At 40.9% G+C, this 24122-nt stretch overlaps 1 pseudogene; it reads right to left on the reverse strand.

Moving 5' to 3' along the window:
• Positions 1 to 2121: 2121 nt before the first annotated feature.
• Positions 2122 to 3145, reverse strand: LOC138146074 (proteasome activator complex subunit 3 pseudogene; annotated as a pseudogene).
• Positions 3146 to 24122: the final 20977 nt, after the last annotated feature.

A 24122-nucleotide genomic window follows, 5' to 3' on the forward strand; every position in this document is an offset into this window, starting at 1 on the left:
AATATAAGGACCAAAGACAGCCATTTCCACAGGGTGCACATGTGTAGGAGCGTGTGTTGCCCACGTGGCTAATGTGTATGTATACATGGGCCTATCTAAGTGTGGTTCAGTGGGAGGCATGAATCTCTAGAATTTTGTCTTTCCTTCTCCAAGGGAGACTTTGACTTCTGCCTGGAGGGGAGCCAGAGTAGGGGGTCTCAAGCCTGGCTATTCTGATCTTCTCAGAGAGAAGGGTTTCTGGAATTCTCTTTGTTCTCCTACATATTGTTTTGTTGTTGTTCAGTCATTTCAGTTGTGTCTGACTCTGTGATCTCGTTTGGGGCTTTCTTGGCAAAGATACTGGAGTGGCTGCCATTTCCTTCTCCAGCTCATTTTATAGATGAGGAAACTGAAGCAAACAGGGTTAAGTGACTTCCCCAGGGTCGCACAGCTAGTAAGTGTCTGAACCAGATTGAACTCAGGTAGATGAGTCTTCCTGACTTCAGGCTTGGTTCTCTATCTTATTACCTTTTGCAGATTATTCCTAAATCAATATGTACAGCTCCAGTCTCTCCTAAACTCCTATCCTGCATTTCCAGCTGCCTACATGGCATTGTTACGTGGATATTTCAGTTATATCCCAAACTCATCATTTCTAAAACTGAGCTCATCATCTCCTTCCCCCACCCCCACCTCAAACATATCCCTCATCTCAGCTTCCCTATTTTTATTGATGGCATCACCATCTTCCCAGACATGGAGCTTCACAATGATGAATCATCTTGGACTGTTCTCTCTTCTTCACCCCCTGCCTCCAGTCAGTAGCCAAGTTATGTGAACTCTGCTTCTGGGGTATTCCTCATGTGTCTCCTCTTATCTATTTGCACAGTCTCTACCTAGTTCAGACTCTCATTTGATCTCTCTTGAACTCTTTTTTTAGTTTTAATAATTTCTTGACATGGTAAAAGAATTTTACATAACGATTCAGGGAAGCTGGGGTAGGATAAGGACTGGGGAAGCTGGGTTGGGGACATCAGAACAATCCAACAAACAAAAAAGCAAACAACACCAAGAAACATGTGGTGGAGAGGGAGAAGGTAGGCTGGGGACAGGGACGGGATCTAGGGGAGGCCCAACTAAAAACACAGTTGGTTTGTTACTGAATATTATTCATGGGAAGACAATGTCCTGATTCCTTCACTATATAACATAATGGGACAGAGAGTGATGCATCCCAGGTGGAAACAGTGGGAAAGCAAGGAGAGAGAAAAACAGAAGGGAAGATGGAAATACACACAGGGGAAGGGTTGATTGGCTGCAAAAAGCAGACCCTCTCTGAAGGGTAACAGAGCCGAGGGAGAATGGAGGAGATTGAAGAACATATAATAATGAGTTGACTATATCCAGAGAGTTCTCAAGAGAAAGACAGCAACTCTTCCATGTTTCTGACCCACCCTGCAGATTTACACACTTACACACACACACAAACACACACACCACCACCACCACATGTACACGTATCTCCTTGGGAAAAAATATAAATAAGAAAAATATTTGAAAAGGAAAAAGCCTAAAAGTGGCATCTGGATCTAAGCTTCAGAAAACACCACCCTCCCATTTGTAATTGATTTAAGAGCCAAATAGTTGGGGCAGCAATCTTTGTAACAATTCCCAACAAGACTCTTGAGTTACAGGATGGTAGCTGCTCTCCCTCCCTCCCATCCTCTCAGGTGTAACAGACTGTGCCTCTCAGCTGAATCCTCCTCCACCTAGTCTGGATACCTGACTCTTGGAGCTAGGATGAACTCCTGAAGACGTAGGAAGGTCTGGTAGTAGAAACATGTGCCGTAGCAGAGATACATATGAACAACTGAAAACCTCACAATAAAGACATCAAAAAAACCTCTGAAAGAGACAGTGTAAGGTATAATATTTCCCAAGGTCCAAGTGGTAGGAAGATGCAATTTAGGAAATACAACCTCTCCCTCTCTTCTCCCCCTACTCTCCATCCCATCATCAGGGATCCTCTATGCCACAGATAGGCAAGGGTAGCCCACCCCATTCCCTCAAAGAAACACTAAGCTCTTTCACTTCCAACTCCCCCAATGTCTAACCAACTAACTGAAAAGGAGCAAACAGATCAAGAGACCAGAAGTAGATTGGGGTGGGAAAAAGAGTTCAAGAGAAAGCGCACATGTGCATGGACACACATATGAAAACACTCCAGAAATGAGTCTTGACAGGGCAGGTTGGGAATGGGGACTAGGGTAGGAGAGTTCCTGAGGCCTGAAATAAGAAGTAAACACATCACAGAACTACAAGAGAGCTTCATTAAACTCTAACTAAAAACAGAAGAGAGGGGTGATTACCATTTCCAGCCAGTTTCCTCATCTCCATAGTCATGTAACAAACCAAGGCAATGTTGGTCTTGAGCCAGACTCACAGTCCCCTGGCTCTGGCCCTGGCCTCAGTACATCGTCTCTGCATTGCTGCTTCGGGGCCACTTGATCTTCTCAGTGTTTTTCAGGAACATGTCATGTAAAGTGACATATTGGTTCCTCAGTTCTGATATGATGAGTCGAAGACTGATATATTCCTTCTCATCGATCTGTCACTGTGTGTTGATAGTCTTCCACATGGGGATATTTGGCCATTTTAGAAACCAATTTGGTCTTGTAATTATCTAGAAATCTGGTCCAGATAAGATCACTCTCCGCAGTCCTTAGCTCTGCAACTGTCTCCTCCAGGATGGATACACCAAAGTTATTACCATCTTCTATCCTGGGAATAAGGAGCTGAACCCACATTTTGACCGTATTGCATTTCTTGATCAACAGCCAGATTTCAGGTTTCACTTTTTCAGTAACATCCACCAGCTGCTGGTTGCTTTTTAACATCCCATTAGGCATTAAAAACACCTTGGTGCCCTGGAAGTCCTCCTCACATTCATCCTACTTCCTCCTCTTCAAATTGGGACCATCCAATCCATCGTGGCTATTGGTAAGAAGGATGGGATCAGGGACAGGGAGATTCATATCTGAGTGGATCTGGGTTAAATCATGGATGTTTAAGATAGGCTCCTTCAAAAAACTATCAAGTTCTAATGACTTCTTTGGGAAAAAATTTGCCACCAAGTCTTCTGCCTTACTTGTGATCCTTGAGCTTCACTTCCTGATCCACCTTCAGCCCACCATGGCAAGGGTGGGTCCTCGTCCCTCGTCCGATGGGTTCTCCGGGGTGCCTGCCTGCCTGCCTCCCAGCTCGCTCATTCGCTTCTCTTGTGAGCTCTTAATCACCTTCTAATCAGTTTCCTTGTCTTTCCTTCCCTCTCAAATCTATCCTTTTCATGGCTTTCAAAACAACCTTCCTAATGCACCAGGTCTGATGCATGACTCCCTTGTTCAAAAATCTCTACTAACTAGGGGCGACTAGGTGGCGCAATGAATAGAGCACTGGTCCTGGAGTCAGGAGAACCTGGGTTCAGATCCGGCCTCAGACACTCAACACAAAAATTAGCTGTGTGACCTTGGGCAAATCACTTAACCCCAATTGCCCTTCAATAAAAAAAAATTTCTAGTAACTTCATTATCTACTTGTTACCTCTCTTTCCAGTTTTGTTTCACCCTACCTCCTTTCATAAACTCCCTGTTTTGTGATCATTCTTTTCTGGTCTCCTCTCACTTCTGTGCATTAATGTGGGCTAACCATCACCCCCTAGAATGTACTCCTTCCTGTTAACAATTCTTTCCTTCTTTCAAGATCCAGCTCATGACATCCACTATGAAGCCGTCCTTGACTGTCCTCAATTAAAAAAAAAGTGATTTCTTCCAGTACACATTTATTATGATTTTTTTGCCTAGATCTCTCTTCTGCATTTATGTTCTACCTTTTATTATAGTTATTCTATACATATGTTATTCTACTTCCCCTAATTGGACTATAAGCAACATGAGGGTAAGAACTATGTCGCTCATGTCCTCAGACCCTAGCGTGCAGTCATCACTTGTAAATATTAATTTAATTTAATTGAAATGAGTTCTTTAGCCTGTTCTCCTTTGGGATCAATGGCAAATGGTTGTGATTTGGTAAGCCAGGGTCAAGGGTACAATCTTTGACCCCAGAAGAAAGGTTTAATCTGTGTGAAACTAACTGGCCCATTGAATCCGTGACCCTGTCACATTAGTGCTGCTCCAAGCAGCTGAGCTCACCAGCCCAGATCTAAGATATCACCTCAGTGGCAGAGGTGTCTGTGAGGGGTGCTCATAATCCTATTTCCTATGGAATGGCATTTCAAATATTTTTGTTTTTAAACAAACAAAAGATTTTTGAGTTACCTCATTCAAGTTCAGTCCCAAATTTGTGCTAACATCAGCTAAGACAGTGAAACTAGGAAGCTGACAATGTTTTAAAGGAAGCAGCAGGAAATATAGGCAGTACCCAGGGGTGGGTACAAAAAAAAAGTGGATTAAGGATATGGGCAAGTAACAGAGATAATTGAAGGAAAGGAGAGCCTGACTTTCTAAAGAGTTATGGGACTGCCTGTCACTGACTCCCACCCCTAACCCCCATATTGAAATGTGATTTATTGTCAGCTGGTCTGTTTTGAGTCTTAGGCCCAAGGAAGTCTCCCCTGCTTTTCCACTAACATCTCTTTCCATTGCTCTTCCATCCTATCTCCCTATTCTCAAGCATTTTTCTTTAAATCCTACTGGCTACCATGTCTTGTACTATTCCCCTTGCCTGGAATATCTCATTACCTCCTCTCCAGCTATTCAGATCCTTTCTATTTTTATAGTCCAGCTCAAGTTTCATCTCTTCCCTGAAACTTTTCCTGACAAATCATAGTCCCTCACATTTTTATAGCATTTTGGGGTTTCCAGAGTATTTCCATGTATCACTTCCTGTGAAAATACACAACAACCTGGTAAAGAAGGCACTGTCTATGGTCCCATTCTCCATGTGAGCAGACTGATGCTCCTGGAGTTTAAGTCATTTCTTCTGGATTACCCAGCTAGTACGCGTCTGAAGCAGGACTTCATAGGATTGTAGATCTAGGGCTGCAAGGGCCTCAGAGGCCATCTACTCCACCCCTTCATTTTGAAAGTTGAGGAGACTGAGGCCTAGAGAGACCAAGTCACTTACCTTAGATCACAGTGGTAGGAAGTGTCAGAGGAAGGATTTGAACCCAGATTGTCTAACTCCAGAGATATTGCCCAGCACTCTATCCATTATGTAATACTAACCTTTAAAGGGATTTTAGGGATCAATTAGGTCACTCCTTTCATTTTTCAGTTGAGGGATCTGAGGTCCAGAGAGGTCAGGCAGTTTGCCCAAGGTCACACAGGAATGTCACAAGTGGCAGAGACCCAAATCCAATGTTCTTTGCACGACACCATAGCTCACAATAATCCCTACGTTTCTTCTGATCTACAGTCAGATCTAGAGTTAAATGTGATAGAGATAGCTCTAGAAAAAATTGTTAAATTTTCCATTTAATATTTACAATTTAACATTTAAGCATTCATACTTTGGAAATTAAAAAATGCTGCAAATCAGAACTTGATTTATTATTTTGTTGATTGCCTAGACTTAGAGAGATGGAGAAAATGTTAATAATGTGTATCAGACTTAAAAATGCCTTGTTCATATTCTACCTCACCCCCCCCCACCCAGTTGTTAAACATTTAGCAGCACATACCTGCCTACAGCACTCACATTCTATTAGCAATTTAATTCTATTCTTCCTGGCATCATCCTTTAATTTAATTTAACGTCATTAATTTTTTTGTGTAGAACTTATTATGACAACTAAACTGCCAATTTTTTGAATGCATGGATTGTTCTTTATATTTCTCTTTTACCTCCCAGTATTCTATGGGGCACAAGAAAACAAATTGATTGGTGGATGTATGGAAGGATGGATTGATTATGGGAAGTGATGGAAGAGAGAGAGGAATAGAAATGGCCACTAAGTGGTCCATTGGGAGTTCATTCTTTCCACTCATGTATAGCAGCAACCTATTACCGGCCAGACACCATGCTAGGCACTGGGGACACAAATACAAAAGTGAGACTAGTCCCTGCCCCCCAGGAACTCATATTCTATGAGGGCGTTACACTATATGTAGAAGAGTGGTGACTAGGAAAGTTGGGCCTTTTATTCTAGGCAGTCACAGGGACCATATTGGAGTCATAAGGCCTGTTATTCCTTTCCCAGTGGCAATGCTAGTATTGGTTTGACAACTATTCTCAGAACAAGAGTATGCTGTGGAGGTGGAGGATAGGGTATGTACCTAGTGACAGGTGATAATGGCAAGATTCCTGAGCTGGGTTGACCCTGGTGTCTTGCAAGGCTAGATGGCATGTTCTCTGACTCCTTAGATAAAATGGGTTGTGCTGAGTTTTCCTTCACTCAGCCACCAATTAGCAGAGCTTAGTCCAGGAGAGAGGTCCAAAGTTGAATGGGTTATTTAATTTTCTCTCCCCACCTCCGGAAGGTTGGCATCCGAGAGCCATGGAAGGGCAGAGATGTGAAGATGCCTCTGCTGGATGGGCCTTGGGGTCCTGATAGGTGTCTGGATGGCATGGCGGTATCATCATTATTAACTAGCAGCAGATGCTTAACTAAGAACTTTATGTGAATTGATTCCATAGTCCTTGCACATCCCAAGTCGAGGCCTGTCCACTGTAGTGTTGGGTAGTGTACTGAGTGCTGGATTTGGAGTCAGGATGTTGGAGGAGTTCAAATCCCACCTCAGACACTTGGAAGCAGCGTACCTGGGGCATCATTACTTCATCTTTGTCACAGTCTCCTCATCTGTAAAATGGGGATAACAATAGCACCTGCCTCCAGGAGTACTGTGAAACTCAAAGGAGACAGTGTTTGTAAAGCATTCAGCATGGTGCCTGTGGTGAGTGCTGCAGAAATGTTAGCTATTGTTTTTTTGTTATCATTCTGACATGAAACTTGATGCTTTAGTCTTTATACGCCTCGTATAAGGGGCCTGAATGAACTCTTTCTTGTAGTCAGTCCTCTCCCATCAGAACTTAACCTCCCCCTGAGTAGGCATTACTGCATTCTTTGTATTTATATCCCCAGTGCCTAACACAGTGCCTGGCAGAAAGTTAAGTCCTTAGTAAACAGTTGTAGATTGATTGATAGATCGTTCAGTCCCCAACTCCCCGAGGGAGTCCCTAGGGGAGCAGCTGGAGTATTTCATCCAGCTCATGCCTACAATTGGCAAAGATTGATTGCTTCTTTTTGATTGATTTTTATGCTAATTTAGATGAAGTTTGGTCAAACGAGATTTATTATTATTGTTATTATTGTTATATAATGACAACATTAATAACAACTCAGATTTCCATAGCACTTTCAGACTTCAAGAGAACTTTCCTCACAATAACCCAGGGAGGCTTATTAATAACCCAGACCCGCTCAAGTTCACACAGGGCTAGAATGGTCTTCTAGGACTATCCTCTAGGATTGTCTTCTGACTTCATGTTTTCTTTTTTTCCTACTACATAGGGCTACCTCCTCCTAATACCTTAAACAGACCCTGGGAAAATTAAAGTTGATAGCTCCTGATTTATAAGATTGATGTTCTAATTCTGGAATGGTAGAGCCCATTGCTTTCCAAGTTCAACACAGAAGTAAAGCCAAAATGATCACTAGGGCTGTTCTGTGGCACTGGTGATAACTACATTGAAATCCATTGGAAAGGCTATGTTTTCTTTTCCTTTTTTCCCTTTCATTTTTCACTTCTGGTAGGGAATGAGGCCTGAACTTTAAAGCATAACTTGATTTTGGAGAATGTTTCTGAAATATTTTTCCGTTTTGATAAATCAATACTCATTATAGTAACAGCTGACAATGTCTGCAAAGTGGTTTACAGATATTTTTTATTTGAATCTCCCAATAACCCTGTAGGGTGGATCCTTTGGGGCAGGGAAGTGATTCAGACTTGTCATTTCTTTGTTATTGGGAGCTCCTGGCAAGGGACTTCCCTCTACCAATCCAGATCTCCAACTGCGATCTAATTTGGAGGTGTAGAGAGATATTTGGGGGTTCTAGAAAGTTCTTGGCCTTCTCTAGAGTCACAAAGTCAAACCAGTGTATATCAGAGACAGGACCTGAACCTTCCTTGCCAGGGGACTGGCTCCCTACTATTCCAGAGGTGTCAGACTCACAGCCTGCTGCAGCTTGGGCTGGCAAAACTTCCAAGTGCAGCCAGATTAAAATGTCATTGTGAAATGGTTTAAGAAAATAACCAAAAATATAATGCAACATAGATAATGTTCATTTGTGGTTTTCTATGTCATTATGTGTCCTACAGGGATCTATTTCTACTGCCCTACACCATGCTTACTCTCATGTGCCAGCTGTTGGATATTGGATAAATCAATAGTGTAATACCAATATTACAGATAAGGAAACCGAAGCTCAGTTTTAACAACTTGTTCATGGCCATTCAGCTAAAAAGTGACAGATGTAGTATTTGAAAGGTCTTCATGGTTCCAAGTCTTACACATAGCTATTATGCCATCTTGCTTCTAACAGTGGACTAAATTCTTCATGATGTATCATGTCTATGGCTTCTGCCGAGGGAAATGAACTCATAAATCTCTGGTTTCTTGGCTCCCTAGGAGGATGTTCTTGGATAGCCAGAAATGACTCTATCTCACAAGTCCCCTGGGTATCCCTTGTGAGGCTTTGACTTATTCTGAGGATTTAACCATAAGTGAAGCACAGAGAGAGAAAGAGGGGGAAAGTTGGCTTTGAAACTGTGGACCCATTGAGGTTAGAGTGGTTTCCTGTCCCCATTACCATGCACTGTATCTGTCACACACAGTGATAGATACTTTTTTTTCTGAGAGTCAAACACAGTAAAACAGCATGGAAATGCAAGGGATTCACATGACCCCCCACCTTCCCCTGACCCACTCCCCTTTCCTCTTTTCTCCTAACAACAAATATGTGAACAGGAAAAGAGTTAATGCCTCAAAACCTCTAGAGTCTTCAACATGAGAGAAATATTAGCATGCTTGTCTCATGGAAGCCGATTTTCTCTGATTCTAACTTCCTAGAAATATAATATACAGTGGAACATTAAGTGTTTCCAAAACATGTTTTGATTAGAAGCCACTGCAAAAAAAGGAACCATTCTAAAGTGAGTCATCCTATGAGTCATTATTGTTATATTGTTGTTTTCTCTAAAAACAAAAACAAAAATTCAGACACGTGTGACCAACATTTCGTGAATTGCTGAAATGTAAGGTTTCCTTTGGAAGTGGATATTTAATAAGGAATACCAATGACTCAATATGGGGTGGGATGATTTCTATAATGATCACCGACATGGGGTCATTAGGCAGAGATTTTCCAATGATTAAGCCATTGCTGTTCTTCCTACCCTGGAAAAATTCGGATTATCCTATAAGGACTTTGGGCATAGTTGCCTTCTTGGTTAGTTTAGCCCTGACTTGAAGCTTCCCACAACTAGGAGATTCTACCCATTGTAGATGTTGGGAATTTGGGAAGAGAACCCTGGGAAGATATTCCTACCACTGGTCATGTGGAAGGTACCTACCAAGGAAGCTGGGAGGAAAAAGAGGAAGATGCCATGTACGGCCAATTACATGTTCCTTTTTTTTTGTAAAGGGACTTGCCAGGATTGTTTCTCAGAGAGAAGGAAAGCCAACTGGAGGGCAGAAATTCATAGGACATATTAAAATGGTTGCTTGCTTTCCCAGCCTCTGACTTCCCTAAACTCGAGCATGTGAACAGCAGAAGCTGTGCCTAGGAGATGTGGGTGGAGGGGAATCAGAAAAACTTTGGAGGTCACTTGACCTGCTCCTTGTGCTCAGTGAAGTCAGCTGGAAAAGAAAGTCATGGGCCTGACTCATCATTGCCTTGAGCCAGCTGGGAAAAATAAGGCTGGCAGGAAGAAGGTTTCCTAACAGAGTTAAAGGTAAATTTCAAGAATTAACTGGATATTTTCCCAACTTTTTAAAGTCTAGACCTGTGATCTCACCTGTATAGGGAACTCTCTGTATGAAAACTTCCTTCACCAATTAGCTGTAGCTTACATTATTAAAGTGTTGTCCAGGAATACTGAGAAGTTAAGTGACTTGCTCAGGATCAATAAATAAGTCAACCAATAGGAATTTATTAAGCACCTATTGTGTGATTCCTCCAATATAGGAAGGGCACTTAATATGTGTCAGATAGAGGATTTGAACTGAAGTCTTCTTGGCTACAAAGCAGGCCCTTTATCCAAACTTCTTTTCCAATATAGGTTAAAATGTATTTCTAATATAGGTTACCAAAAAAGTGTGCAAAAAAGCTAAACAGCCCAGTTCATAGATGGGTAAATGAATGAATGGCCAGTCCAATTCAATTAGCATCTGTTAAGAATTTACTCGGTTCAAGGCACAGTGCTGAACTTTGGGGTTACAAGGATAAAATGAGAAACAGTCCTTTCCCTCAAGGTGTTTATAATTTATTGGGGATACATCATAGAGAATGTGTGGTACAGTAGAAGAGCCCTAGGAGTCAAAGGACCTATGTTAGAACCCTCATTCAGTCACTCAATGACTGTGTGACCTTGGGCAAATGATTTCTTGGGGCCTCATTTTCTTCATCTGGAAAATGAAGAAGTTGGACCAGATGGCCCCTGAGATCCCTCCTAGTACTAAGTCCATGATTCTATGGTATGTAAACAGATGAGTGAAAATAGATAATGTGAGAGAGCACAAAAATTGGAGGAATAGGAAGAAATCTTTAAAAAATACTATATAATAATATTAGCTAGAACTTATATAGCACTTTAAGGTTTGCAAAGTCCTTTTTGTATATTTTCTCACTTGACTCTCACAACAACCCAGTGATGTAGGTGCTATCATTAGAAACGGAGGCTTAGAAAGGTGACTTAGCCCAGGACACACAGCTAGGTAAGTGTCTGACTATAAGTCTGTCACTCTATTGACTGTGCCATCTAGCTACCTCATAATAATTAAGTGTAGCAAAGCCTCAATTTACCAGAACTCTCAATTACCTGGAATTTTAAACAAGTGAACAATAAAACACGTTGTGATTTCACTAATAACCAATCAGATAAGAACAAAATTGCTTTGAGGGTATATTCTGGGGTCAGTTCATATTCATCCTCAACTTTTATATGAGGGTTTCCAACCTTTTTGTAAGAAGGACCTATTTTCAGTTGTCTGAAATTTGAGGGACTTAAAAGGTAGCAGGATATTGACCCAGTAAAAGACCCAGGAAGAGATCAGGAGAGAATTACTGTCACTTCCTTCTCCTTGATGATAGTAATCCTGGCAAAAACATGGTAGTCAATGGCTTGGAGCAATGTAAATCTAAAATATGTTGGTAAAGCTCAATTTTAGGGTAGCTAGGTGGTACAGTGGTTAGACTGCTGGGCCTGGAGTCAGGAAGACTCATCTTCATGAATTAAAATCTGGAATAAGACTCTTGCTAGCTATGTGACCCTGGGCAAGTCACTTCACCCTGCTTGCTTCAGCTTCCTCATCTGTAAAATGAACTAGAGAAGGAAATGGCAAACTACTCTAGTATCTTTGCCCAGAAAACCCAAAATAGTCTCACAAAGAGTTAAGCATGACTGAAAAACAACTGAACAACATCAGAGCTTAATCTATAGGTTAGGGTTCCAGTTTTAGCAAAAAGCTTATGAAACACATTATATATATTAACTCATTTGATTCTCACAACAAACTGTTCATATGTAGTTGGGAGTCTGTATAGTTATTGTTGGTATTCAAAATGAAGGCCTGAGGGGTCCCAAAAGATCACAGGATCATAAATTTAGCATTGGAAGAGACCATAGAGATCAAGTCCCAAAACCTCATCTTACAGATGAGGAAACCGAGGCATAGAGAGGTTAAGTGACTTGCCCAGGGTCACATAGGTCAATTTTTAGTTCTCTGGGTCTTAGTGCTTCACTAAGTAATTGGTAATAGTGTCCTATTACCAATATGACCTTTTAACTTATTTTTTTCCAGTCACTTAGAAGAGATTTAGTGATGTTTTCTAGACTTTTCTTTCTAAAGCAGTGTTTTTTAGTGGGAAAAATACTGGATCTGGGATCAGAGAAACTGGGTTTGAATCCCAGATTTGTCATTTTTTGTTTTTGTGGCCTAGGGTAAGTGTCTTCATTTCTCTGAGCTTCAATTTCCTCCTCTGTATAATGAGGTTGGACTAGATGACCTCTAGGGTCATTTCTAGTTCTAAATTTGTAATTGGAAAAAAAAGAGGGGTATTTTTTGATTGACTCTAGATTAAGAAAGAAAAAAAGGAAGAAAGAAAGAAGGGAAGAAAGAAAGAGAAAAAAAGACAGAGGAAAGAAAGAGAAAGGAAGGAAGGAAGGAAGGAATGAAGGAAAGAAGGAAGGAAAAGGAATTATCCAGAATATTCTCTTCCCTGAACATTCTGGTCAATCTAAATTTTACTGAACATCTCTCTGAATTTAGATAGGAGTTATAGCAAGTCATACAAAGTTTCAGGAAGCCCTAGTTCCAAAGCTAATTTCTATGTACTTATATTTACCCATGAAGCAGTGGTTCACTATCAGGCCAAATCTTTTAAGCATGTTTATAAAATGTATGACTAATCACCAAGTGAGAGATTCCGTACTGATTTTTACCATGTTATAGCAGGAATATACTTGCAACTAAAGTCCATTTAGTTTCTATGTCAATGCTATTCAGAATTTCTAGACTCACACTGAATTTCTGGGATTGGTTAAAATATGTAATTTTGCATAGACTCCCTATAAAATAATTTTGTCCAAAAGAATTTTAAATAAAAAAGCATAGGGAGGAAGAAAGATGTTTATGCATGTCCACCAAGCTAAACCATAGATATTTGGGAGGGTGGGTGAGAGATGATAAGGAAAGTGTAATAAGTGTAATACATAAATTTTGAGCCTGAGGGACTGGGAAGATGGTGTTGCCCTCTACAGTAAGAGGAAAGGGAGGAGGAGAGGGGCTTGGGGGAAAGATGAGTTCTGTTTTGGACATGTTGAATTTAAGATGTCCAGTAGACATCCAGTTTGAGAGATCTGTAAGTCAGTTGAAGATGTGAGATTGGAGGTTAGCAGAGAGGTTGCGGCAGGATAGGTAGATTTGAGAACTATCAATACAGAGATGGTAATGAAATGCATGACAGCTAATTAGATCACCAAATGAAGTAGTATAGAGGGAGAAGAGGGCCCAGGACAGAGCCCTGGTTAGGGAGAAGGACATGAATGAGGGCTGAGCAAAAAAGACTGAAAAGGAGCAGTGCAGTAGGTAGGAGGAGAACCAGGGGACAGAAGTGTTCCCCAAACTTAGGGAGAGCAGTATCATGGAGAGGGTGATCACCAGTGCCAAAGACTGCAGAGGGGTTAAGTGATTGAGAAAAGGCTGTTGGATTTGGCAGCTTTGAAGACATCAGTTTTGGTGGAATGATGACATTGGAAGTCAGATCGTAAGGCATTAAGGAGAGAGTGAGAGGAGAGAAGATGGAGGTGTTATCTTAGGTGTCATTTTCAAGGAGTTTAGCCCCAAAGGGAAGAAGAGATATAGATAGGGTCGCATCACAGACAGAAGGATCAAGCCAGAGGTTTTTGAGGATGGGGGAGACATGGGGATGTTTGTAGGCAGCTGGGAAGGAACCAGTGGACAGAGAGAGATTGAAAAGAAGTCATGGAGGGAGGATGCCAGAGGGGGCAACCTGCTGGAGGAGATGGGAAAGAATGGGATTGTTTGAACAAGTAAGGGGTTAATCTTGGTAAGTAGTAAGGCTACCTCTTCATATGAGACAGAGGTCAAGAAGATAGTAGCAGAAGACATGAGAACTGTGAGATAAGGAAGAGAAGAAAGAACTCACTGCAAATGGTTCTGATTTTTTTTTTCCTGTAAAATATGAAGCATGGTTCTCAGCTGAGATGGTGGGGGAAGGTGAACCACCAGAGGTTTGAAGAAGGATCAAAAGTTTTAGAAGATCCACTGTGGAGAGGGTGGTAGTGAGTTGCTAAATGAGGAAAGCAGGATTGCCCAGCAGGAGGGAGGGTCCAACAACTTCTAGTGGCCACAATCAGAACAAATCGTCATGTACTTTTATCCATCTTCATTTAGCAGCATGTGTGTAGAGGGAAAGAGGGTAAATAATCCAGTGCTGAGGCTGTGCAGGGTACAGTTTTTGAAATGATAAGGGGGTTAGGGATTCAAGAGAGGAAGTTAGTGTAGAGTTGAATTGGTTCACCAAAGGATCAAGATGGAGAAAAGAGAAGATAGTGCAGGAGAGATGGCCTGGGAGAGAATTGAGAGATCAAGAAATTGAAGGTTATGATGTGGATGGAGAGTAGTGTTTGGTAAAGGAAGGCAGAAAGAGAGGTAAAAAGCCAATAGATTATGGTCAGAGAATGAGATTTTGGATTTCCTGAATGTGCAGGTGGTACATCTGTGAGTGATGACAAGATCAAGGGTAGGACCATCTTTGTAGATTAGGTGGGGTGGTAAGTAAAGTAGGTAATGGGAAGAGAGTAGGTTGAGGTACTAAGATTTAGGGTGTTTAGGGAAGACTCAGTATGTATGTTAAAGTCCCCTAGTGTGAGGGTTGGAATTGTAGAGAAGAGAAAAATTGTGAAAAATGTAACAAACTCATTGAGGAAGGAAAGAAGGAGAGTGACTTGGGGTGGGATTGGGGAGAAGAGTCTATAGGGAATAGTTACTAGAATTTTCATTGGGTAATACATATGAATAGCATGAAGCTCAAAGGAAGAAAGGTTACTGAGTCAGAGAGGTAGAAAGAGAACCTGGAAGTGGCAGAGGGGAGGAGTATTCCAACTCCCCTACTTCAACCAGTAAGCTGAGGGGAATTCGGGGAAAAGACCCGAGAGTTTCAGTAGACTGCAATCTCAACATGAGCCAACGTGGTGATAAGGCAGCCCCCTCAAAAGTGAACGCATTCTTTTGTCTTATTGACAAGAAAAGCTTACAGGAATTTGGAAGTGGTTATCCTGACATTTTCTCCTTAGATCAGACTACACCAGGAATGTTGTGCTCAGTCTTGGGTGCCACAGATTTGGTTGGACGTTGATAGGCTGAAGAACGGCTCAAAGAGGGCAACTAAGATGACGAAGGTTTTTGTCTTCTTGTCAAATGAGGATAGGCTGAAGGAACTTGGGATGGTGACACTGGGGAAGAGAAGACTCAGAATGAATAGGAGAGCTTCTAGGTATTTGAAGGACTGTCATGTGGGAGGAGGTTTGGATTGTTTTTTTCTTCTTGATACCAAAGGAAAGAGGTAGGAGTAATAGATGAAAGTTTTGAAAGATGAAAGTTTAGGTGTGAGGTGAGGACAGTTTTTTTCTAACAATTAGAGCTTGCCTTAGCTGCTTCAGGAGCTTGTGGGGTCCTCCTCATTGAGGCAAGTTGTTGCCTCTTCCCGGGGCAAAGGATGGATGATATGGTATGTTGGATGGATTTCAGGTGTGTTGTATCAGACTACCTTTTTCAGGTACTCTTTTTCATGTAAAGTTTGAATAAGATAATTGGTAATGTCCCTTCCAACTGTGGAATTCTGTGATTCTGTGAATTAAAGTGCCACGCCCAAGGAATTTATATCTTGTTGAGAAACATTTACATACACATAAGACCACTTAAGAATAACTCAGGAAATATGTAAATTAAGTGTCAGATCACATGGTAGTCTAGTCTATGTCCTCTTGGAGTTTAAAAGTCAAAGGTCATTGCAGGCTGGCCTACTTTGGTGAGGTTTCCTGGAGAAAGAAAACTTTAATTGAACCCTGAAGGATGTGTGGGATATGGATTGGCAGAAAGAAAAAGGGGAGAAGTTCCAGGCTAGAGATAAAGAGGCATAGTATGGGTGGGGAGAAGACAGAACAGAGATCAAACCCTAAAACAGAGGAGAGGAGCTATCTTAGGGAGTAATGTGAAATATTAGATAAACTCATAGAATAATAGTATACTAGGTCTAATATGACTCTTAGAGGTCATCTAATCTTTCTGTGTTTTACAGATAAAGAAACCAGAGCTCAGTGAGGTTTAGTGACTCACCCTGGTAAGGGGTAAAGTGTAATCAATTGATGGAGTTTATTGAATGATATTTGAAGGTCTTGGATCATAGCTATGGAAGTAGAAAGGGCCTTGGAATACATGGTATAACTTCCTTCATTTAATGATGGGATAACTGAGGCCTGGGTAGGTAGGTGGTGCAGTGGATATAGTGTCTGCCCTAGAGACAACAAGACTCATCTTTCTGAGTCTAAATGTGACCTCAGATACTCACTAGCTGTGTGACCTTGGGCAAGTCATTTAACCCTGTTGGAATCAGTTTGCTCATCTGTAAAATGAGCTGGAGAAAGAAATGGCAACTCGCTCCAGTATCTTTGTCAAGTAAATCCCAAATAGGGTCATGAAGAATCACTGAAAACAACTGATTATCATCAGTTTAGGCCTAGAGAAATTAAGTGACTTGATTAATGTCGCACAGAAAGGAAGTGAGGGTCTAGGAGCCAGGTCTGATGATTCCAAATTCACCTCTTTTCTTCTGTACTGTATAGTACAGGGCTCAGGTCCAGAGACTTGTGTTCCTAGACAATAGCAAATCTTTGTAAATTCTTAAGTGAGTTTCAGGGTAGATTAATCTGGCATCATTTATAGAACTGAGTGAAAAACACAAGGATTAGAAGCAGGGAGACCAATCAGAAGCATGATGTAGGTATAATGGCCTTGATGAAGGCTGTGTTGGAGGAGTGGGGAACAGAAAGGAAAAGGAAAGGACCGGAAACATTGAGAAAGAGCACTCAATAAGATTTGATAACTTTATGGGAAATGAAGAAGGGATGGAGGGAAATGTTTTGAACTGAGAGTAATCATGGTAGCATTTTCTGTTCATATGTCTAGGTAGATCTAGGGGAAGCTGGGATTGATAGTGAGTTTCTGTTACTCTCCTTTCATCTCCCACTCCTATCATTTACACATGATTCCTGTACTTTTTGGAGAAAATACCCACTGAGAAAATACTTTACTTTTCTAGGTGGTTTCAATCAATACTGAGAAAACAGATTCTTTAACAAGATTAGACTTGAGCAGTTTTTTCTACCCTCTTCTAAGTTCCTTCTCAAGAGACTTAGGAAGACACATGTGTTCTTTAGTACATGTCCCATGAAAGATTGATTATTCAGCTTGATTTTAGTATTATCAGCCTGGCAAGACTTACAGAAATGCCTGTATTAGCGCTTGGTAGAATCTATACCTTCACTATTCCTAACCCTTGTGTGTTAATGACTTTAACTTATCAAGGGTAATCAAATATCTCTTAGTGTATGAGTCAGAAATTCTGGTGGTGTGATTTCACTATAAAGGCTAGTCAGCTAACTTCTTGTCAATTGTGATTTATGCGCAGTTTCAGATCTAGGAACTATTGTGTAACCTAACCCGTGATTTTACTATTCTGAATAGCAGCTACAAGTGTTTTGGGGGTTTGAAAAGTGATATGATTCTGAGTTCTAAGGTGTCTGGTCTATAGTCAGACATCTCTAAGACATGATTTCAGGCAAGGAACTTTTAAAAGTTTTAGCCTTAACCATGATAAATTGCTTTCCTTTGAGATTCTCTCCTCTTCCCTCCCCCTGCCTGCTCCCTTCCTCTCTCCCCCCCCTCCCCCAAATACCAGCTGGCCATTATTTAAATTCATCAGTCTTAGTTTCTCTTTTCCAACTATTGTCAGTGATTTGGAATATTATAGTCAAGACTTCTAATGTTTTAGCTCCAGAGTCACAAAGAAACAACCTGATTCCTTTGTTTGAAACAGTTTGTTGGACTCAAATAAAGTGTTGTTTTAGCTCAGGAACTGAGGGCCAAAGCAGACAACATTTCAATTTCATTGATCTCGCTCCATGTATTGCAAAACCAGAGACAACTTTCCAAAATCCCCTCCAAGATGCTCAGTCACATACATTAATGTGACTCCAGTTACCCCTGAGCATGGCCAGTTTATTCATTTGAATGATACATGTGGCTTTTTTAATGCAACAAATGCCCAAGTCACGTCCAGATGGGTGACCACCCAGTTGCTCAGGTGAGTGGGTGGGTGATGCAAGGCAAATTTAAATAATAATGTAGGCCCAAGGTCCCCTGGCTTGGTGAGTCCAACACAGGAAACAATGCCATGATCTTGGAAAGGCAAAGATTTGAAAGAAAACCTTACATTGTACTATCACCATAGGGTCCAACCATGTTTGGGTAACTGCTAAAATTTCTTTTGGCTCTAAGTCCTGTTATCGTTTGATCTCACATAATCACAAATTCAGAATTGGATTTGATGATGAAGTAGTTAGAGTGAACTTTTCCCACAGTATCAGTTTGGATAACGATCTGGTAAATATTACTTTGTGGTTTCAAATGAATCATGATTTTAAAGCCTTAAATTCATGGTTTCAAAGAATCATGATTTTAAAGCCTTAAATTCATGATCAGTGGAAAAAGTGCTGGATTTGAAGATAGGAGACTTGAGTTCAAATCCTGACTTTTCTACTTACTGCCTATGAGACCCTGGTGAAGTGAGAGAGAAGGTTGGATTAGATACCTCTTAAGATCCCTTTCAGCTTTTAATTTCTTATCTTAGGATGTCTTTGGGAAACTTTGGGCTAAAAACAGAACTGGATGAGTCAATAATACTAGGTTGAACTGTTATTTGTTTCTTTTTGCTATATAACTTGTCTCTGTCTCTCTCACATCAAGATTATAAGACTTAGGGGTGGCTAGGTAGCACAGCAAGTAAGAGCACCCGCCCCAGTGTTGGGATGACCTGGGGGATCGAATCTGGGCTCAGACACTTAGCGCCCACCCAGAAACACCTGGCCATGTAACCTTGAGCAAGTTACTTAACCCCAATTGCTTTAAAAAAAAAAAAAGATTATAAGACTTCTTGAGGACTGATACTGTGTCTCATACAGAAAGTTCCAGGTTTATGAATGGATTGTGTTCTAAAAGTCTGTGTATAAGTCAAGGTTGTTTGGAACTTAGAATACATTTGTAACCCACTAGTCAGTCCATCTGCATGAAACTCTCCCAATTGGTGGAAACTGATTTGCTCAATGCTCCTCACCTGCATCAGGGGAAGAGATGGTGAGAACTTGGGAGAAGAGAGAGTCTTGTCCCACTTATAGGGGGCAGGTGTATACTTTGTTTTGCACATGTAGGTTATATGTGTCTGCATGGGTCTGTCTAAATGTGGTTCCCAGGGAGGCACGAATAAATATCTCTAGAGTGTCTTCCACCCACCCTTCTCCAAAAGACATTTTGATTACTTCCAGGAAGGATAGCAGGAATTTGAAGCCAGAAGTTATCTACTCTGCCGTCCTCAGAGAAAGGGAGTAATGGGCTAGAATTATATCTGCCCCTCCCCCCAATCCCTTTAGTATAGTGAGATAATTTTTAGGTTCAAGCTAAGCTCCTGATTGCTATCCTTTAATGGGGAAGTTGTGTTTCAAGTTATATATCTAAGGCTTTACTCCCTTCCCACCAAATGCCATTTACATAAGGCCATCACATATATGAAATAGCAAACAAATAAGCCCACTTATCCAAGTCAATAGCAAATAGTAATCAGAGAAAGCATACAGATGAGAATATACCAGACAGTATACAAAGTGAATGAGCTCTTCCATTGGGAGCAAAATATCTCAGCTCAACCAAGAGAGAAAGAATCCCAGATTTCGCTTAAAGGGAAATTCTCCAAATTCCTTGTGTAGTAGACTGGGAATAGGACATGATCAAGGTACTCTATCCTCTATATGTTGGCTTATTTCCAGAGCTTTTCTATCCCTTCAAGAAACTTATGAAAGTCTAAAACAGCATTTCTTCTCTCTTGGTGTCTTATTCCTTCTAGGAAGGAGCCAGAAAACCAGGATGTCTCCTCTTTCTCAAATTCTTGCCAATCCATTCTCATGAAGACATGGAATAATGAATGAGTAATTAATCTTTACTGATAAGGTCAGTCCCATGCAAATGGCCTTTAAACCCACTTCTTCTTACAGGAATACTGTAATCCCTAGTGGTTGGGTTAGCACATAAAGTACCTAGAATCATAATTTTTAATTGAAAAGGATTATAGAGGTTGTCCAGTTCAAGCTTCAAATGTTTTTTGTTGGAGTTTTTTTTTTTGCTCTTTTTAACCTCAGCTAGATTTGAATGGCACTTCGTAGTTCTATTAAACTCTTTGGCTTTCAGAGAGGTGGTTCTAAATATTTGCACCCTCTCCAATCTCCCATTCTTCCCCTTACTCCATCATTCTTAGAAGATGACCTTACTTTTCATTACTAAAAATATTGAGGCCATCCCAACATGATCATTCTTAACTCATTCTCATTCTCAACTTTCTTTACCTTAAAATTTAAGTCTTCATATCTCTAACTCTTTCATCCTTTCTATTTTGGAGGAAGGGAAACCTGGGAAGGGTAACTCCTCCAATTACACTATTGTCCTCATCTCATCTTGTTTTCCCATGTATCTTGTTCAATTGGTCAATTATCTCACTTTCTTTCTTGTCTCCCATCCCTCTCCCTTTACCAATGTTTCCCTTGTCCACAGACATACTTTGATCTCCCCATTCTAAAAAAAGCCAAGCAAACAGACCCTCTCCCCCACAAACCTTCCAAAATCAAAACAAAAACCCTATCCAGATATCTTTCTGTATCTATCCTCTCTTTCACTGTTAAACTCCCCAAAAGAGTAATTTGTATTTAGTGGTTCTTCTTCAGTGCCTTCTCACTCTCTGACCTCCTGAAATCTAGTTTCTGATGTAATCCTTTATTGAAACTGATCTTTCTAAGTTGCCTGTGACCTCTCATTTGTCTATTCTCATCTCCTTTGTTCTTTCTGTAGAGTTTGATGCTGTTGATTTTTTGCTTCTCTTTTACCTGCTTTTCTTGACTTCAGTGATAGTATTTTCTCTGACTGCTTTTCTTTCTTGTCTGACTGCTCTTCTGATAGTTTATCTTCCTCTTCTTCCCTAAATGTTGACATTCCTTATGTCTCCCCTTGGCCTTTTCATCTATCCCTTCATTCATTCTCTTGGAATGTTACCCACTGCCATGGCTTCCATTTTTACTTCTATGCTAATGATTTCCTAGTCAGTAAGTCTAACCCCGATCTCCATCCTCGACTCTAGGCCTGCAGCCCCAGCTGTCTTTCAGATATCCTACTGCCCTGAACTTGTTTTGCTCCCCACAAACACTTCCCTCAGGTCTTTTCACTATTAATACTTCTAGTTTCTCAGTTAATTCATCTTAAAATCTCAGGGTTACGTTTAGTTTCCCCCTTTTGTTTGTCCTCTAAAACCAGAGCCATGAGGATTAATTGAATGTTATGCTTAGGGTCTTGTGAATAGATGGAAATGTCATTCAAGTCGATTGTCTTCAGGCAATCTTGTCTTGGAAGACAAAATACAGAGGACTCTGGACCATGAGGATAGAAATAGAGTCTAAAGGGCAAGACCACAGAGAAATACTGGCTAAACTGGGCCTAGAAAGCCACCTTCTATTTTTCTTTCTGGGGGATGCTGAATTAGATTGCATACTCCATAGAAGTTCAGTCTGGTGAACATGGTTCGTTCCAATTTGTTCAGATGTCTGGCAATGAGGGAAAGTGATGCTGTTGACGTCAAAGGCAATGAAAGGGAATTATGTGGTGGTTCATGCATGTAATCGCTTCTACTGGGGAAGGTTGAACTGGTGGTTTACTTGAATTTGGGGTTTCTGAGCCACAATAGGGCCAAAGCAGATCTAGGTGTCCAAAATAAGTTCAGAACTCTTATGGTGAGCCCCAGGAGTAGAAGGCCACCTGGCTGCCTAAGGAGGAACTAATACCCAGTTTGGAAAAACAGAGTACGTCAAATTTTCAGGGTTGATCAACAAAGCAGACCAACTCATGATTGGCCATTGTACTTCCAAGTCATTAAAGGATGGGAGCCCCAATTTTGAGACAGAGAGAAGGAGAGAGAGAGAAAAGAAGAAAAAAAGGAGGAGGAAGAGGGGGAGGAGAGGAAGGAGAGGAGAGGAGGGGGGAGAGAAGAAAAAAAGGAGGAAGAAGAAGAGGAGGAGAGATAATAAGGGAGGAGAGGAAGGAGAGGAGAGAGGAGAGGAGGAGGAGGAGAGAAAGAGAGGGGAGAGAGAAAATAAGGAGAAAAAGGAGAAAAAGGAGGAGAGAAAAGAAGAGAGAAGAGAGAAAAGGAGAGGAGGAGGAGGAGGAAAGGAAGAGGAAGAGAGAGAGAGAGGGAGAGAGAGAGAGAGAGAGAGAGAGAGAGAGAGAGAGAGAGAGAGAGAGAGAGAACAATATGTAACAAGGTAGAGAAGGTAGGGTAGGTTAAGGGTTGAAAGGGCTTTGTATGGCAAATTATGGAGTTTATATTTGATAATAAAGGTAATAGGGAACTGCTTGAAGACCTCCATTGATCTGAAGTTAGAAAAACTATGCTTGGACAACCTATTTCATAAGATTGTGGTGAGAAGATCAAATGAAATAATATATGCAAAATTATTTCAGCTGTAATTATTATTAACTCCAAATAAGGAAATTCCCTCTAGCAGCTAGACCAGCAAAAGCTCTGCAACTGAATCTTAGAGGACTGCCAGCTGTACAGAGGGGTTGAATAACTTGTCCAGAGTCATACACTTAATATACATCAGAATAAGGACTTGAATTGAGGTCTTTCTGATTCTGGGGATCAGGAAAAACCTCATATTGGAGGTGTTTTACCTTAAATATACTTTGAAGAAAGAAACATGGAAAATTCTGATGTTGAATAGATGTGCCTATAGGGACAGGGACCCTTGTGACTAGATAAATAAGAAATCATGGAAACCATAGGGATGCAGGATTTCTACTTGGGTGGCTCTAAAGACTTCTTGGCAGTTGTGGTGGCTGTTATGGTCTTGTGGCTGGTAGCTTCATGGAGTGGTCTAATGCAGTGTTGGGACAGTGGGAAGACTAGAATGTAAGCTTCTTGAAGGCAGGGATATCAGCCAATCAATTAGCATTTATTCAGCCCCTATTATGTGTTAGGCACTATACTGAATGCTTACATCCCTGTGTCTTTGTATCCAGTGTCTGGCATATATTAAATGGTGAGCATCACAGATTTAGAGCTGAAAGGGAGATTAGAAGTCCTTTAATCTTATTTTATAGATCTGTGACAGGAAGGTTAATGATTTATCCAAAGCCACACAGGTAGGAGCAGGATTTGAAGCCAGGTTGTCTGATTATAAATCTAGTACTCTTTCCATTGCACCATGATATTTCTCTGCTTGAGGAATTGATTGACTTGTCTATGGACTGGTTTTTTTTTTTCTTTCTTCAAAATACATTTTTATTTGTATATTTTGCTTTAAATTTTGCCCCCCTGGAAAGTCATTCCTATTACAAATACTATATGAAAAAGAGAGAGAGACAGACAGACAGACAGACACACACAGAAAACAATCAGTAAACCTGATCAATGTATAGAAAAATCATAGGCTATTTAAATTGCCAATAGATGTGGGGATCATAGAAGCTCAACCACAAGATTCTGAAAGCTATAATGATGAATTAGTGACATCAAAAGCAAGGGAGTCATTGTGATTTCCCATAAGGATCTTCAGAGTACTAAATTTATGAATGATGAGAGTCATTTGAAAAGGCCTTTCATTGATCATTTCTGTTGTTGTTTGTCATTTGTTCTCGAAGAAGACCATGACATTAGGGAGTTGATGCCATGACTTGCAAGTGAATTGGATTTAAGTGAGGCAGGCCTGTGCAAAGTCATCAGCCTCAGTTTCTCCTCTGGAGCCATCTGGGTCCAGTGACAAGATATAGATCAGGACAACTGGAGATGGCCCAGGATGTAGTGGGAGACCTTGGCCTTTTTTTTCCCCTACCATTACTTCGATGGCCTGAGGCTATACAGAGACATTTTCCCCACTGAACTGGGCTATAGCTCATAAAGTTTCTAGAGTCTTTGTTGTCTATCAGGACCCAAACCTTAGAGAGTCCTAGGACCAGAGGCAAATATATCTGGCTAGGTGGCCCAGAGAGAAAAGGAACTCTGAACTTCCTAG

This window comes from Petaurus breviceps, unplaced genomic scaffold (assembly GCF_028583685.1).
Source record: "Petaurus breviceps papuanus isolate PSGF00001 unplaced genomic scaffold, PetGlider_PUasm1.0 90752, whole genome shotgun sequence".
NCBI lineage: Eukaryota > Metazoa > Chordata > Mammalia > Diprotodontia > Petauridae > Petaurus > Petaurus breviceps.